The sequence below is a fragment of the Cyprinus carpio genome, chromosome B2 (genome assembly GCF_018340385.1).
Source record: "Cyprinus carpio isolate SPL01 chromosome B2, ASM1834038v1, whole genome shotgun sequence".
NCBI classification, from domain to species: domain Eukaryota; kingdom Metazoa; phylum Chordata; class Actinopteri; order Cypriniformes; family Cyprinidae; genus Cyprinus; species Cyprinus carpio.
This window is the reverse complement of record NC_056598.1, coordinates 32,082,608-32,098,067: the sequence shown is the minus strand read 5'-3', so window position 1 is coordinate 32,098,067 and position 15,460 is coordinate 32,082,608. Positions and strand designations below refer to the sequence as shown.

The 15,460-nt window shown below is 35.6% G+C and overlaps 1 long non-coding RNA gene across 3 annotated transcripts in view; it reads right to left on the bottom strand.

The window, feature by feature from the left end:
* LOC122136293 overlaps positions 1-15,460 on the bottom strand; it is a 46,364-nt gene that overhangs the window by 10,731 nt on the left and 20,173 nt on the right. The window lies entirely within an intron of this gene.

Sequence of the window (15,460 nt, the reverse complement as noted above, 5' to 3'; positions counted from 1 at the left end):
GTTCACATGAAGGATAAAAACAGGATGAACGAAAACATTGACCCTGGCGATGGGAAATTTTATGCACTTGTTCGTCTCCTAGCAACTAGAAAGTCGGTCATTAGAACAGATGCACGGTGAGAGAGAGATATATAATAATGATGCTGCTGGCCACAACTTGACACGGTGCTGAGGGAAAAACAGGATATAAGCTATATTATCACAGAGCAGATTGCATGCAAGTCTGAATTTATTACTGAAATGATATTGTGAATATCTAGTCATCAGGTCACCCAATCGTCCAATCATGTGCAATTATGCTCTACTGTACAAGGACAGACCGTCTGTCTGCTACTGCATGCATCCGGCCGGTTACCATGAAGACAGCTAGTCAAAGGCAAAATCAGAGCAGATCAATTGGAGAAATTGTCAGGTTTTTAGGTAACTTAAAATCCTACTGAATATTTTACAAACTGTAGTTGCTTTTAACTAATAATTAATAACAGAAAGGTAACTCAAACTTCCTGATATCAGAACAGCCTTCAAATAAAAAAAATTAAAAACAGACTTTCATGTGCATTACAGTTCAAAAGACTGGAGTGAGTAGAATTTCATTTTTAAAATGAAATTAATACTTTTATTCAACAAGGACGCATTAAATTGATCAAAAATGACAGTAAAGACATTTATAATATAAAGATTTCTATTTCAAATAAATGCTGTTCTTAACTTTCTATCCATCAAAGAATCCTGAAAAAAAAAAATAATAATGTATCGGTTTCCACAAAGTACATTGATAATAATCAGAAATGTTTTTTGAGCAGCAAATGAGCATATCAGAATGATTTCTGAAGATCATGTGACACTGAAGACTGGAGTAATGATGCTGAAAATACAGCTTTGATTAAAGGAATAAATGACATTTAACATATATTACACACACACACACACACACACACACACAATAATATTTCACAATGTTACTCGTTTTACTGTATTTCTGATAAAATAAATGCAGTCTTGGTGACTTTTCAAAAATCTATATAAAAAAAAAAATCGTACAGGCTCCAACTGTTGAAAGCTAGCATAACTGTTAATTTCCATTTCAACAACAACAACAAAATTATGCATTACAACAATAAAATACACAAACTTAATACTCACAACCCAGCAACTAATAATAACTGAACACACATCCTTCAGAAAGGAAATTTACACTTTTTGGATGTGCTAAGAAATGTAGCCCTTGATTTATTTTACACGCTGTGTGAATGATATACTGTAAGAGTTGAATATATCTAAAGGAAAAACTGCTGGCTGAACTGTGAGTGAATGAGTTTGTCTACAGCGATTACAGCTGGATGCCCGTGTTTAACATCAATCCCAATGAGAACCTTCTAGCATCTTATTATTACGAAGACTACTTAAGCCATACGGGTGACATCTGTGGCCTGCTGCCGTTCAGCACAGACAGTCATCTCATCCTTCAGTTTGGAAAACAAAAATGCATTTACAGTGATGCACTTACTGTACAATCCAAGTCTGTGTAAGGTTACTGGATTTGACAATGTCAGAATAAGTCACACTATTCTCATGTTAACATGTACTGTATGATGTTTAAGTCCTGTGGCTTTGTGTTGAAAACATTGACATTTGTAGCATTTATTCCAGTACAGACTTCCACTGAAAGTGCATTACTGTACATGCGTTGTTCCTTGTTTTTGCAAAAATGATACAATAAACAATTCCACAGATGTTGCTCATTCAGCTTAAGATGCACCAAACCCAGAATATTTAATTAAACGTTACTTGCATTGATGATTTCACTGTAATTCAACACAGACTGACTTTCACACGATATGAATTTTATTGAGCCACTCCTGTGAATTAGAAAACAAAAAACAGTGTTTTTGACAAAAACTAGATAAAACAGCATATTTTTCATTCGTGTGAATGAGCAGTATATGCATATCCCTTTTGGATATATCTGGCCTTATCAAAGGGATGGAAATGATTTCTCTGACATTTGATTGGAGGAAGGATCACTGACAATTTTAGAGAGTTTGTAGCTACATGGTTTTAATATCATAAAGAAAATATATCCCATGTCTACTAAGAATCACTATTTATGATTGGCTGAGAAAAATAAATAAATAAATAAAATTCCACAGAGACTCCATTAGGCCAGTATGTAACCACCTAGCAACCATGCAATACACCCTAGCAACCATGTAGCAACATTCTAAAAAACTTAGAACATTCAGAACAATCGCATAGCAACGCTCCTGGCAACCACCCATGTTCCGTTTACAATGTTACAGTTGCGTAACATTCTAGGTGGACGGATCTGACATTTGAAATTCCTTGTCTCTAATTCACAGACGGGAGCAATAACACTTTTCTATGCTAATGGCAGTTCTGGCTTTCCTCTGAGCGCCTGGGAGTGTGTTTTCCGAAGAGACAAGAAACAATAAAATGAAATACAATAAATGAACAATACTGGCCAATACTGTTAAGAAACTGCCAAAGGGAGTGAAAACGAGTCAGATGGACTAATACTTTTGGAGCGTGTGAGTGAAGTGGGTTTGGGGGAGATGAATAGTACCTGCAGATGCTGAATGACACTAATGACTGATGATGAAGAACTCTTCTTCTTCTGGTTGTGTACTGATGTCAGTACCCCACTGTGAACATTGTGGTTCAGTTTGTATCAAATGTGTGTGTGTGTGTGTGTGTGTTGCATATATCTATTGGAAAGTACTATACCATGCACTGGATGAAAATATGTGCATATAAAATGTCATTAAAACTATATAAAAATGTGATTAATAAATAAAAAACATCAAGAATGATTTTTTTTGTCACACACACAGATGTTAATTTCTATTATTTCTCTCTTTCTAATACATATAATAGTAACAATGCAGTCTTGTTTTATATAAATTATAAAATATAAATTATAATATAATATAGTATTACATTTTAAAAAAATGCAGCTAATAATAGATTTGTTAAAGGCCTTATATTGACACAATCCTAAATAATTGGGATTTGCATTTTATATTTGAATAACACAATTATCATTCATTCTGATTTGACATTTTCTGATGATATGATAATATCCCTTTTAAATGCTGGAGAGTTGCAATCTCACCAAACAACCAATAGATGGAGCTAGAGAAACTACAACTTTTGTTTCTGAATCCTTTGATATAATAATAATATTAATGCAATATTATTGTACCTAGTTGAATGCATGGGTTTGAAGTATATTTCAAAAATTAATTTGAAGGATTTAAAAATTCTAAAATGGTTACAATCAGGTTGAGGTACACTAGCTGAAAAAAAAAAAAAAAAGACAAAGAAAATGCCCTGTCTTGGATAAGTGTTTTGTTATAAACAAATACACACATTTCTGAGCAGCACTCAGGAAGTCTTGAATCAAAGGAAACGACCAAATATTTACTCTGTGCTGCTCCACAGCCTCCATCACCATGGAAACCAGTTCAGCTAGCTGTCATAATATCATGTGACTCGTGGGTCACCTGACAGTCCCACCCTGCATGTATATTTTCATAAACCTTTACTGAGAAGTCAGATTTCTGTGTCGTCTGTATGTCTGAGGCACTAATTATAATATGGACATATAGTGCAAGCGATTCATCTTCATACAGTATTTTAGTTGCTCGAAAGCATCTGGTGGTTTACATGACATGAAATGAGGTTTCGAGAGAAAAGCCCTGCGCTCTCGACATAATTCACAAAAGTGAATACAACATGTTGATTCAAACCTAAAACCAAGGAGGAATCACTTTCTCCATGAGCTTGTGGTTTGAATCACCGTAATAGGTTGCATGATTTGACGAGACATGTTTATAACATCTGGTTATTTCTAAAATACTTCAGACAATTAAAAATACCTAATTACAGCTCTCCCATTGGGAATCCATGTAAAGTTCATACAAACCGCCAGAACGAGCGGAAAAAGAAGGACAGTTAAAGCCAAATGTATACTTTGGTGTAATTTATGAACTTAAAATATATTAAACAATCAGTTCAAAATGATGCTATGGAAAATAAGTTCAGGCGGTTTTGGCCAGTTCATTAGCATTTATTTATTTTAATGGCACTGTGAATGAAATGACTGAATAAATCAACTTTAAAATGACAAAAATAAATCTAGCAATAAATACAGTGTATATAGATATAATTGAATAAAACAATGGTAAAAGTAATCAATATATATTATGTGTGTGTATCTCTGTGTGTGTACATACATTTACAAACACACACACACACACACACACATAAACAAAAAAATATTAAAAAAAATAAATACAATAAATAATATATAATATATAATTAAAAATAAAATACATAAAAAAAAAATAAAAAAAAAATTCTCAACATCAATAAATAACAAAACAAAACAAAAAAACAAGTAGAGCAAAATAAATAATTGTATATATACATTTTCAAATATATATATATTCTGAGATATAATACATGATTAGTAAATATATTTTTACTATATTTGTATAGAAATTACATAAACAGAGCAAACAGGGAACAAGCACAAAAATAAAAATTAAAAATAAATAAAAAAAATAAAAAAAAAAAAATAAAAATAAAAAAAAAGAATAAATCTAATCTCTAAAATAAAGTCTTCTGCAAAACACAGCAATCTTAATTCTGTCCAGCTGTAAAAGGTGAAAAGATGGGGACAATTCATAAAAATTGTATACAGTAAATCAAAAAATTTTTCAAATAAACAAATAGTTTTTCAAAAAACAATACATATACTTTCTGAAGGTTATTCTAATAATATCAGATGCCATTTAAAAAAAGATGGGGAGTCTATTTCATTTCTGAATAGCACACAACTATGATTTATTTTAATTGAACATTTTCTGATAAATGACTGACAGGAGTCACAGGACACAGGGTGCTGAACACATTGAGACCTCACAGTCTTACCGTCTGACACTGGGACGAACTGTATTTCATCTGTAAACTCAGTCCAGCTCTGTAAGCTGTCATGATTCATCACTGTGATTCTGCACATTAGATCCAACAATGAAACACATCATAATACTTGGGCAACGGTTTGGTGTGGGGAAGAACAGTCCCATCACACTGCTGATTTCACCCATAATAAAATCAGCTAAATAAAGTCTTCTGCAAACACAGACATCTGGATGTGATTCCACCGGCGTTCCTTCATATCTTTCACCGAATGGCTTGTGTCCACTGCAGTTTTGTTTTATTCAACTGGCGGGTGATAAAGAGAAAAATCAGGTCTGGGTTTTTTTTATTATTATTTATTTTATTTTTTATTTTGAAGAGAGAAACCCATAAAAACTTTCAGGCATGTTATTTTTTTTTTTCTAATTAAAATCAAACCTATTGTAGAATTCTCGTCATTGTTGAACTCGTAGAAACAAATGGGTAACTGGGATTAATTTGTCACACACTAAATCCAATTTTCGTACCTCTCTAAAAAATAAAAGGGAAATAAATAGGGGTCAACAAACTTATTTTTAAAACTACTTTTGTTTACAACATTTAAAAGTAAACGTAAACCACAAAAATAGTTTTTGAAGTTGTAAATAAAGATTATTAGAGAGCATTTTACTAAAAAAAAAACAAAACAAAAAACACACACAAAATCACTCTATCCTTACCACATAAAAATAAAATTCAATTAACACAATTTGCCACTTTACTAGTATTTCGTATCATATTTTTATAACACAAAGTTATTGTGAATTTAAATTCTATTCATTTTGACCACCTCTTTTCTACTGCTTTAAAATAAAAATACATCAACCATTTTTTTCTCCCACTGAATTATGAAAGATTGTTTCCGCCATTGGATAAAATGAATTAATTAATTAATTAAAAAAAAAATTAAAAGGTAATTGCAACTGTTTATGTGAGATAAAAAGTCACAATTAGCCTTTTTATTTTTTACTCGTCATTCCACGGTGTTAACAAAAAAAAAAAAAAAAAAAAAAAAAAAAAAAAAAAAAAAGAATTAAAAGTCATTGTGGGATAAACTAAAAATTAAGAATTAAAAATTAGGTTTATAACAGTTCAGAGGTAAAAAGTCTGAATTATGCGATAAATGTCACAATTGCCTGAAAATTGCCTGCATGTCACAACATGCCTGAAATGTTAACAAAAAAATATATACAATTCACAACTTTGAGAAAAGAAGTCTGAATTGTGAGACTAAAAACTTGCAGTTACCCTTTTTTTTTTCCCAAGACAGAAACAAGCTTCAATATTGACTCACTCCCATGATCTTACCAAAACCATATGCTGTCAAAAAGTAGCATTTTTGAAGAATTTTCACAAAGCTATTCCCTTTCACATCCAGTTTTCCCATGCCGTAACCAAAGCCTCGTTTCTGGCGTCGCTCTTAGCCTCACCTTCACACTACCAGGTTCAACTCTACACAAACACACCCGAGACAGACACTGCAACAGGTCAGGACACATGTCAAACATCTGAGGTCCCCCGTCACAATAACAAAGCTCAAAGCTTTCGCATTTCAGCGGGAAACAGCCAGGAAAGGATCCAGAGCAGAGGGAGTCAATTCCAAATGTCTGATTGTATACGAAACAAATAAACAACGCACTCAGAATCTGGTTCTGGAACGAAAACCACAACTCTAATTCACATACTTGGTTTCAGATCATTGGTTCTTTTCAGGACAACTATCACCGGTGATCAAACCCCAACATCCAGTCAGGGGGGTCTGTGGCCACTTTAAGACTCATCTTCATGAAATCGAACATCTAGTTTCATACTCTGAGGGCAAATGAAATACCATTGTTTTCACTTTTCCAATCCACTGCGACAATAAAACTGCGGTGTGCGAAATAGAGCGCGACAAAAAGCGAGTGGCCACTCTGGAAGCAGAAGTCGCTTTCTCCATTAGGATTTCAAAACAATCGTCAATAGAGTTCTGAGGCACAAACCGAACCAAACCCAGGATGAATCACAACACGACAAAGTTGACTTGAAAGAAAACAAAAAGTATATGAAAAGCAGACGCAATGTCTTTTATGAGTGAATAAACTATTTACTCACAGGAAAACGACATCATACCCTTCACTAGCGATTATCGTGAGCAGTGACGTCAAAGACAGCAGACAAGGAAAAACATAGTTCATTTCATACAGTAAGATATTTTCAATTTGTTTACAAAATTGAATGATTGAATTTTCATCAAAGTTCACTGATGTAGTAAGATGCCATCCGCCTGTTTAAAAGGAATAATTCACCCAAAAATTCACTCAGGCCATCCAAGATGTAAATGGAATTTGTTTCTTCATGGGAACAAATTTGGAGAAATGTAGCATTCCATCTCTTGCTCACCAATGGATGCTTTGCAGTGAATGGGTGCCGTCAGAATGAGAGTCCAAACAGCTTTTTAAAAAATAAAAAATAAATAAAAAAAAGATCACAATAATCCACACCACTCCAGGCCATCAGTTATCAACTTGTGAATCTTGTGAAACCAAAAGCTGCAGGTTTGTAAGAAACAAATCTATCAAGATGTTCTGACGGCACCCATTCACTGCAGTGGATCTATTATTGAGCAAGTGATGGAATGCTACATTTCTCCAAATCTGATGAAGAAACAAACTCATCTACATCTTAAATAGCCTGAGTATTAGAACATTTCTGCCCTTCTTTTTTTTTGGCTTAATTATTCCTTTAATGCTTTATTGTTGCAGCTTTAGAGTTAACTAGTCCATGCTGACCTCGATGCCCACTCACACAGCTTGTGTAATCAATGTGTGTTAATAGCAGCACGTTTGCTCCTGATCTCACCCGCATTACCTGATAAAGCTCTAATGAGAAGTTTGCGAGCTAATTAAAGCCTCTATAACAGATTAAGCCTGGCCTGCCGTGCAGATTTAGAGAGCACTAACTTTGCCTCATCCGAGTTACCTAATTTTCCTTTCTCAGACCGGCTGATGAAACCGGTGTAAACTGTCAGAGATACTCGAGCTACATCACACAGCTGACAGACATTTTCCCGGTAATAGACGTTTCCAAGCCAAACTAGCTTAAGGCCTTCGAAGGAAAAGAAAACAGACATTTATCAACTGCCTGATTCCTGATCATCAGCATGTCATGGAGAATATATAAATGCACATAAACGTCTTATCTTCTTATATTCATCTAATACATATAATCTGGGGTCAGTGTTTTTTCTTTTGAAAGAAATTACTACTTTTATTCAGCAAGGATGCACTGAATTGATTACAAGAGACAGTAAAGACATAATGAGCTTTCTATTAATCAAAGAATCTTGTATTTTCCACAAAACAAATAATACACACCACAACGGTTTCCAACATAATCAGAAATGTTTCTTTGGCAGCGAATCGGCATATTAGAATGATTTCTGAAGAATTGTGACACTGAAGTCTGGAGCACTGATGCTGAAAATGCAGCTTTGATCACAGGAATAAATACATTTTACAAGAGAAAACAGTTATTTTAGATTGTAAAACAATATTTCTGTATTTTAGATCAAATTTATGCAACCTTGGCAAGCAAATATAAGTATTATACCACACTAACAAGTATAAATGTCATTGCATTAGATAAAATATTAAAGGGTTACTCCACCGCAGAATGAGAATGTTGTCATTAATCACTTACCCCCATGTCGTTCCAAACCTGTAAAAGCTTCGTTCGTCTTCAGAACACAATTTAAGATATTTAGGATGAAAACCAGGAGGCCTGAGACTGTCCCATAGACTACCAAGTAAATAACAGTGTCAAGGTCCATAAAAGGTATGAAAGTCGTCGTCAGAATACTCCATCTGCCATCAGACATGCAATCTGGGTTATATGAAGCAACGGGAACACTTTTTGTAAGCGAAGAAAACTAAAATAACAACTTTATTAAACATTTTCTTTGTCAACGGTCTCCTCTGTGTCTCTCCATATCACCGTATGCTGTGTATGCTCTTTTGTATCATCCGCGCCACAAGGATGCGCTGTTTTCTTTCAAGTCAAAGCTAAATACACGTAGAAACAGCGCATCCTTGTGTTGCTTCATATAACCCAGATTGCACGTCTGATGCCAGATGGAGTATTCTGACGATGACTTTAATTCCTTTTATGGACCTTGACACACTGTTATTTATTTGGCAGTCTATGAGACAGTCACAAGCCTCCTGGTTTTCATCCAAAATATCTTAAATTGTGTTCTGAAGACAAACAAAGCTTTTACAGGTTTGGAACGACATGGGGGTACGTGATTAATGACAAAATTTTCATTTTGGGGTGGAGTATCCCTTTAAGTGTCATTTATTGTAAAGATTGTTTTTTTTTTCAATAAAACATTTAATTCAAACTAAAACAGTAGATGTAGTGTTGAAAATAAACTTTTTTTTAATGTGGTTAGTGGATGAGGTTGATAGTTAATGTGATTACACCTGTGTGTACATGAGAAGAACTGACTTCATACATCCACTAAAAATCAAACACACTGAGACTTCAAAAAATGAAGAACAGCGAAGCTAATGTGGCTTACGTGTCCAAATACTGTAGTTAGCTCTGTAGTTTGTGAAGTAAACAGAAACATAATAATGATGTGATCTCTGGACTGGATGTCATTTGCTGAGGATTTCCTGCTATCATTACATCAGAAAGTCTGTCATCTCAACATCACGTGACTCCGCTGGAGTTCCAGTGAAGAGCACTTCAGTTTGAAATCCATCTCTATGCTCTTGGTTTACTTGTGTTTAGTAATTACCAAAGCGGCTTAGCGAGATGATGATGAAAAGGGTTTTCAAGCATCAAAACAATTAAAATTTAATACAATGCAAGTACTTGTGTACATTAGAATGTGTGCTGAATAATTGCTATTATTATTTCCAAGCAAAATTAAGACTTCCATACATAATTTTTTTAAATGATGAACAGGAGACACCAAAATGTGACACTAAAACACTAAAGACACTACAATGTGATTGAATGTAGCAACAGTTCATGTACTAACAAATCTTGGAATCGAGAATAATTGTCATTAAAATACTCTATTTAAGGATCACACTGCAGCCACAAAAAATAAAGTCATTTTAAATCTTTACCAATAATTGCCACTATTCATTATTAAGTTTTTAATCATATAAAATATAATAAAAATGTAGTATGATCACTTTCTTTTACATATTTTAATACGTATAGGTCAGAGTGTTTTCATTTTTACATACTGTAAATATGCGCTATGCTTAAAGTTTTTTAGTAGACACTTTTCTTGCACTTAATATGTCTTCTATTTACATAAAATTACGTTTATAAATTTAATTTGATGCAGACACAACATTGGGATGCCTTGTCTTTGACCCAAAACTGAAAAAAAAAATGGTTTTGTAACAAACAATACAAACAAACATTTGCTGACAATATTTTTGACATGTTATTAAATCCAAAGTGATTCACTAATAGACAATGGACATTTCTGTAGGTCAAAACCTAGGCCAAACCAAGATCTGTAGCTTAACACAAGCTCAAGATGTTTTCACGTTTTATTCTACAATTAAAAAATACATTAGTAAAACCCTTTTGCATAATTTTTAAAGGTTTCCTTTGTCTCAAATGCTTCACACTTTATGAGTGTTGTTCAGCTTATGATGAACAAAATGTGTAAGAATTATACATTTTGATGGTCACAGACTTTCTGCAACAATCCAAAATCCAATGGAAAAGTCCTATGCATGACACTAAACTTCCAGGTTGGCCTACAAAAACACGTCATCCCCGCAGCACTATATAATGTTTTTTCCTGTCCGCTAACGTCATTTTGGTCAAAAACAGCTAAACCAATAAGATTAAACATTCATGCTTTATGTTTACATCCATGAAATGCCAAAAAGCTAATGTTCACAAGTGACTCCTGTACTCCATAAACACACAGAATGATAATTTACTCACTCGCACACTTAAACGCAGTTGTCGCTCCAAAAATATTCCAGTGTGTATGTTGCTATTGTGATTCAGTATACAACCGTCACAAATAAATGGCATGTTATGACACCTAAATACACTGGCAAACATCTAGTATTTTGTAAATCACAGACATCAGAATGCTGACATTTCCAGTTAAAGGTGAGGTGTGTTATTTTTACAACAATGGAGTCACTAAAACAATTACAACTAAAGACTACAGCCTAGGTATTTCTTGAAGTCTTTGCGACCGATGGTTTGCCAGACAGATAAGATCATCTTGAGTTTTTGAGTCACACTGTTCAGGTGAATCAACCCATGAATGATTCATTGTTTTCTCTGCATGTTGAACTTGGAATGAATAAAATAGTCTAACATCAGAAGTTAAATAAACTATCATTCCATCCTCTTAAATCTCTCAGCAAAGACATGCTTCACCGTTTAGCAAGACACACAGGTGCTGAATCACGCAGTGGGAATGTTACGAGAGTCAGATAACTCCAGACTTTGGACAGGTTGCAGAGTGAACCATGCTGCCGTACGGTCAGACATTTATTTTTGTGAAGGTCTTCCATCTGCTTTGCATTTGCTGATTCCAACACTCTCTATGCTGAGAGCCGAAGTGTTTCAGTGAGTCACTAACGGATCACTGCAGAGTCTCACGTTCACCCTTCCTGGCAGACACCGTCGTTGGTTAACGGCCATGAGTTTCAAGGTATTTCGCTTGGGAAGGACTTGATGCTTTTAAGTGTAATGGCACACATTTCGCCTAAGCAAGTCCAAGGAGAACATGGAAAACATGCTGTTTTTCACAACTGTAATCCAAGTCAAGCGCAAGTCACATAAAAAACATCTCAAATATTCACATCGCAATTCAATTTGTTCCTTAAAGCATGGACCACAACACATTTCACAGAAAAGTTAGCCTAAGTACTCCCAAGTCAAAGGTGACGGGCCAGAAAAACTGAAGGTGCCCGTACCTGCATTAACACGCAGAAAGGTAACCGATGCACACAAGCAACCTGAGAATACATGCAGGCCTATTGATTTTATGTTGTTGTTTATTTTAAAAATGAAGTCATTCACAAACGCATGCCAAACTACATCCCACGGTAATCCTTCAGCGTCGTGCAGCATGTTAAAAACAGTTACGAGCTGCAGGGCAAGCTAAGCGCTCAAAAATTTGACGAAAAGCATTGTGCATCCGTTGACCTAAAGGTGCAGTTCGGTCTCCATTACTTGAGGAAATGAATATAAGAAATTCAGCCACAAGATGATAAAAGATGCATAACTCACATCTGATTGTGGGTGTCTGTCTGTATTAGCTATATAATAAATAATAAATATCAACATCGCTCAATAATAGAATATATATATTTTTCCATTGGTTTCTGAAGAATCATACAGAGTTTATTTATTATTTTGCTTGCAATAAAATCTACAAACTCTGCTGATTCAACACCCAGGTGGTCCAAGATTTAGTTTATGTTTACTCTGGTATGGTTTGCAATTGCTAAAGCAATCTTAACTCACAGGAATAAACTGCTATGATGACAACATTTAGATATTTACAGTGAGTATCTAAAAAGGTAGGTGCTATTTAGATTCCATACAAATAGTACAGGCATCCTCTTGTTTACACCCAAGTGCAAATAGTGACAGAAGTTAAACATAAGTAATATTCTATTTGTACTAATGGTAATAAAAAAAAGGAAAAGTAAAAAAAAGTATAATGCAATACTCATAGCTGCTTTATTCCTGCCTTCAGAAGAGCAGTTTATCTTTTTGCATCTCTTGCAATGCATCCGCAAGAGACAAAAGTGTCATTTTTGCATGTAAAATGTGAATAATAATAAATTGTTTATATAAACTTTATTAAAGTATCTTAAATAAAAATAACTAAATAGCTTGCATAATTAAAAATTAAAAGCCAGTGATAGACAGACTCGGTGATGGAGTTAAGTGACTCTCTCTGAAGCTTGTCTGGAAGGATATGGATTGTCCCACATTACAGGTGTCGAGCATGTGGTGTGCAGTAGGTGTTTAAAGCTCTGGTGTCCAGTCCAGCGTCCAGTGAGAGAGGGGGAGATCCAAGACTGTGCCACGAGTGATTAGAGTCTACGGTAATCCGACCCATCCAGTGATCAGCGTGCTGGTAGAGGAGGAGTCTCACACACAGGGAGGAGAAAGACTGACAGGGATCAAGGGGAGTTCTCCATGCGCACACCCCTAAAAACATACACACGCAAACTCCTGCTCTCACACATCGCTTTACACACAGGCAGGGATCTTACGCACGAAGGACTTCGCATGAGAGGACACCAAACCAGGATCTGGACAGCCTGTAAGCTTCACATGGCACATGGTAAGTTTAGAGCTTAGACGATTTAAGTACCTTATAAACAGATCGCAGTGATGTTTGTTTTAAAATGATATTTAATTTGGATTGACAGTAAGTCAGTAAATATACAGTTTTATGGATTGATGGTGTAGATGAGAATGTTGAAACAGATTCAAACACAGACTAAAACACCAAGAGCTTGTCGGATTTAGTCTTAAATTTGGTTTCGGTCTACTTTGGTATAAACCCTTAAATGAGGGTGAAGATCTGGAACGAATTAAGGTTAACTAAAAATTTGTTGGCTTTACTTAACAGCTTGTACCGAAAACCATATGTGAACCGCTGTGCTGTCTACATAGGCATCTTAACTGAAAGGAACCTCATAAGGGATTGATTTGAAACGCACTGCATCGTTACTAACACTCTTCATGGGAGACTTGACTCAATATAAATTTTTAAAGAGTCTGAATGTTTACAAACTAACAATATGACACTCTACCAAACATTATGGGAACTGGGTAAAATTTCTGTTGGATTCAGTTCTTTTTTGATATGGGAGAAGCATTAAATTGCTAGTTTTTGCACATCCACCTGCTTCCCCATTAAGGATCAAATAATGATAAATTTATGCTGCTGTCTTTAAACCAAGTGCACAAAGTTCATTCTGATTGTGTGTTTCAGATCTGGAATCCTAAAAACGGACAGAAACCACCTATACCCAAAGCACAGGCTCATTTCCAAAGTGATTTACATTGCAAAGCCGCAATCTACTCGTCTCGGACTTGCGTAACCAACTATGTCAAAGGATGAGGAAATTCCGAGCCCACCTCCAGAGTGGCCGGAAGAAATTTAAATGTAAACATATATTAGAAAAGCCCTTGGAGGAGAAGTCATCATGAGAAGGAATCTCTAGGGACACTGGTAGAGTTACTTAATAACCAACCCACCTGCAGAAGGCTCTCGCCGTCGACTCATTACATGGATATACGGTGTGGATGGACAGCTCATGCTAGCGCCTCCAATCCTGCCTCCATGAGGGATTTGCCCTCCCCTCCTGTTGCCTGAGGTCAACCCAACACAACGCCACCTTGATAAGTCGTGGCTTAGCTGGCCACTTGGTAAGGACACATCTTCTTTTGTAAGCATAAGCTGCTACTTACAGCCGGGGTGTTAAACACTGCAGATCGCCACAGATTCAAGAAGCGCACAGATCATGATCAGTAAACAGGTTTGTTACATTAACTGAATCAAGATGCTGAAGTTTACCACACTTGGGGGAAGTCAAAATCATCTCAGAGATTACCAAGACATCTGTATTTGTCTCTTAATACAGAAATCTTGATCTTATATTGTTTTATCAGATGCACTAGACAGCCACGGGAAATCCTATTTGAGTGTTTTTTTACATTAGACCACATCAAAGTCCCCCTTGGAGAACCTTTGATTCCTGTCCTAGACCTTCAGGCCACCATACATCACTTACAGTCCATTTGAGTTCAACAAGCTAGACAAAGTCTTTTTTAACCCATATCTTTGCAATGCAGATCTCTGTCGGGCCAGATATAGAGGTATTTATGGGTAATTCGATGTAAACCAGGTTAGAGAAGTTTCCAAAGAGAATCTGTTGGTATTCAGGAACTCCCTTTGGGTTAATCCGCCATTTACTCTTGTGACAAATCTATTGCATCCCTAATATGCACTAGAAGAGATTCTTACTGAAGACTGTGATTGTTCCCTTTTGTTTTATACATTTAGAAAGGCTTATATATTGCAGTTGACCCCGTAGAGTGACCTAATTCATACTCGTCAATTAGATCTGGTGCATTTTGAGGTGCCAAAGGCATGGCAGGTTAAGCTTATATTCACTTGCAGCCTTTCAACACTCCCATAACCTGGATTTCCCTCTTTTTTCCCTCGACCTCAGAGAGAGCTCTTGAAATCGGCTTGCAGATGCAGGGTTTATCCATTTGAAACGCTACCCTGAGCTTTGACACATTTCCATCTTGTATCCCTGTGCATTTTCCAGAATGCAAGAGCTGGATGGGTGCGTTTGTTTTCCTCGGCCTGTCCTTTGCTTCCGACACGCTCAGAGCAAGCTGCATTCAAGTGTGCCCGTCGCTAATCATCAGGACGTTTAAAATGCCAATCACCGCACAATAG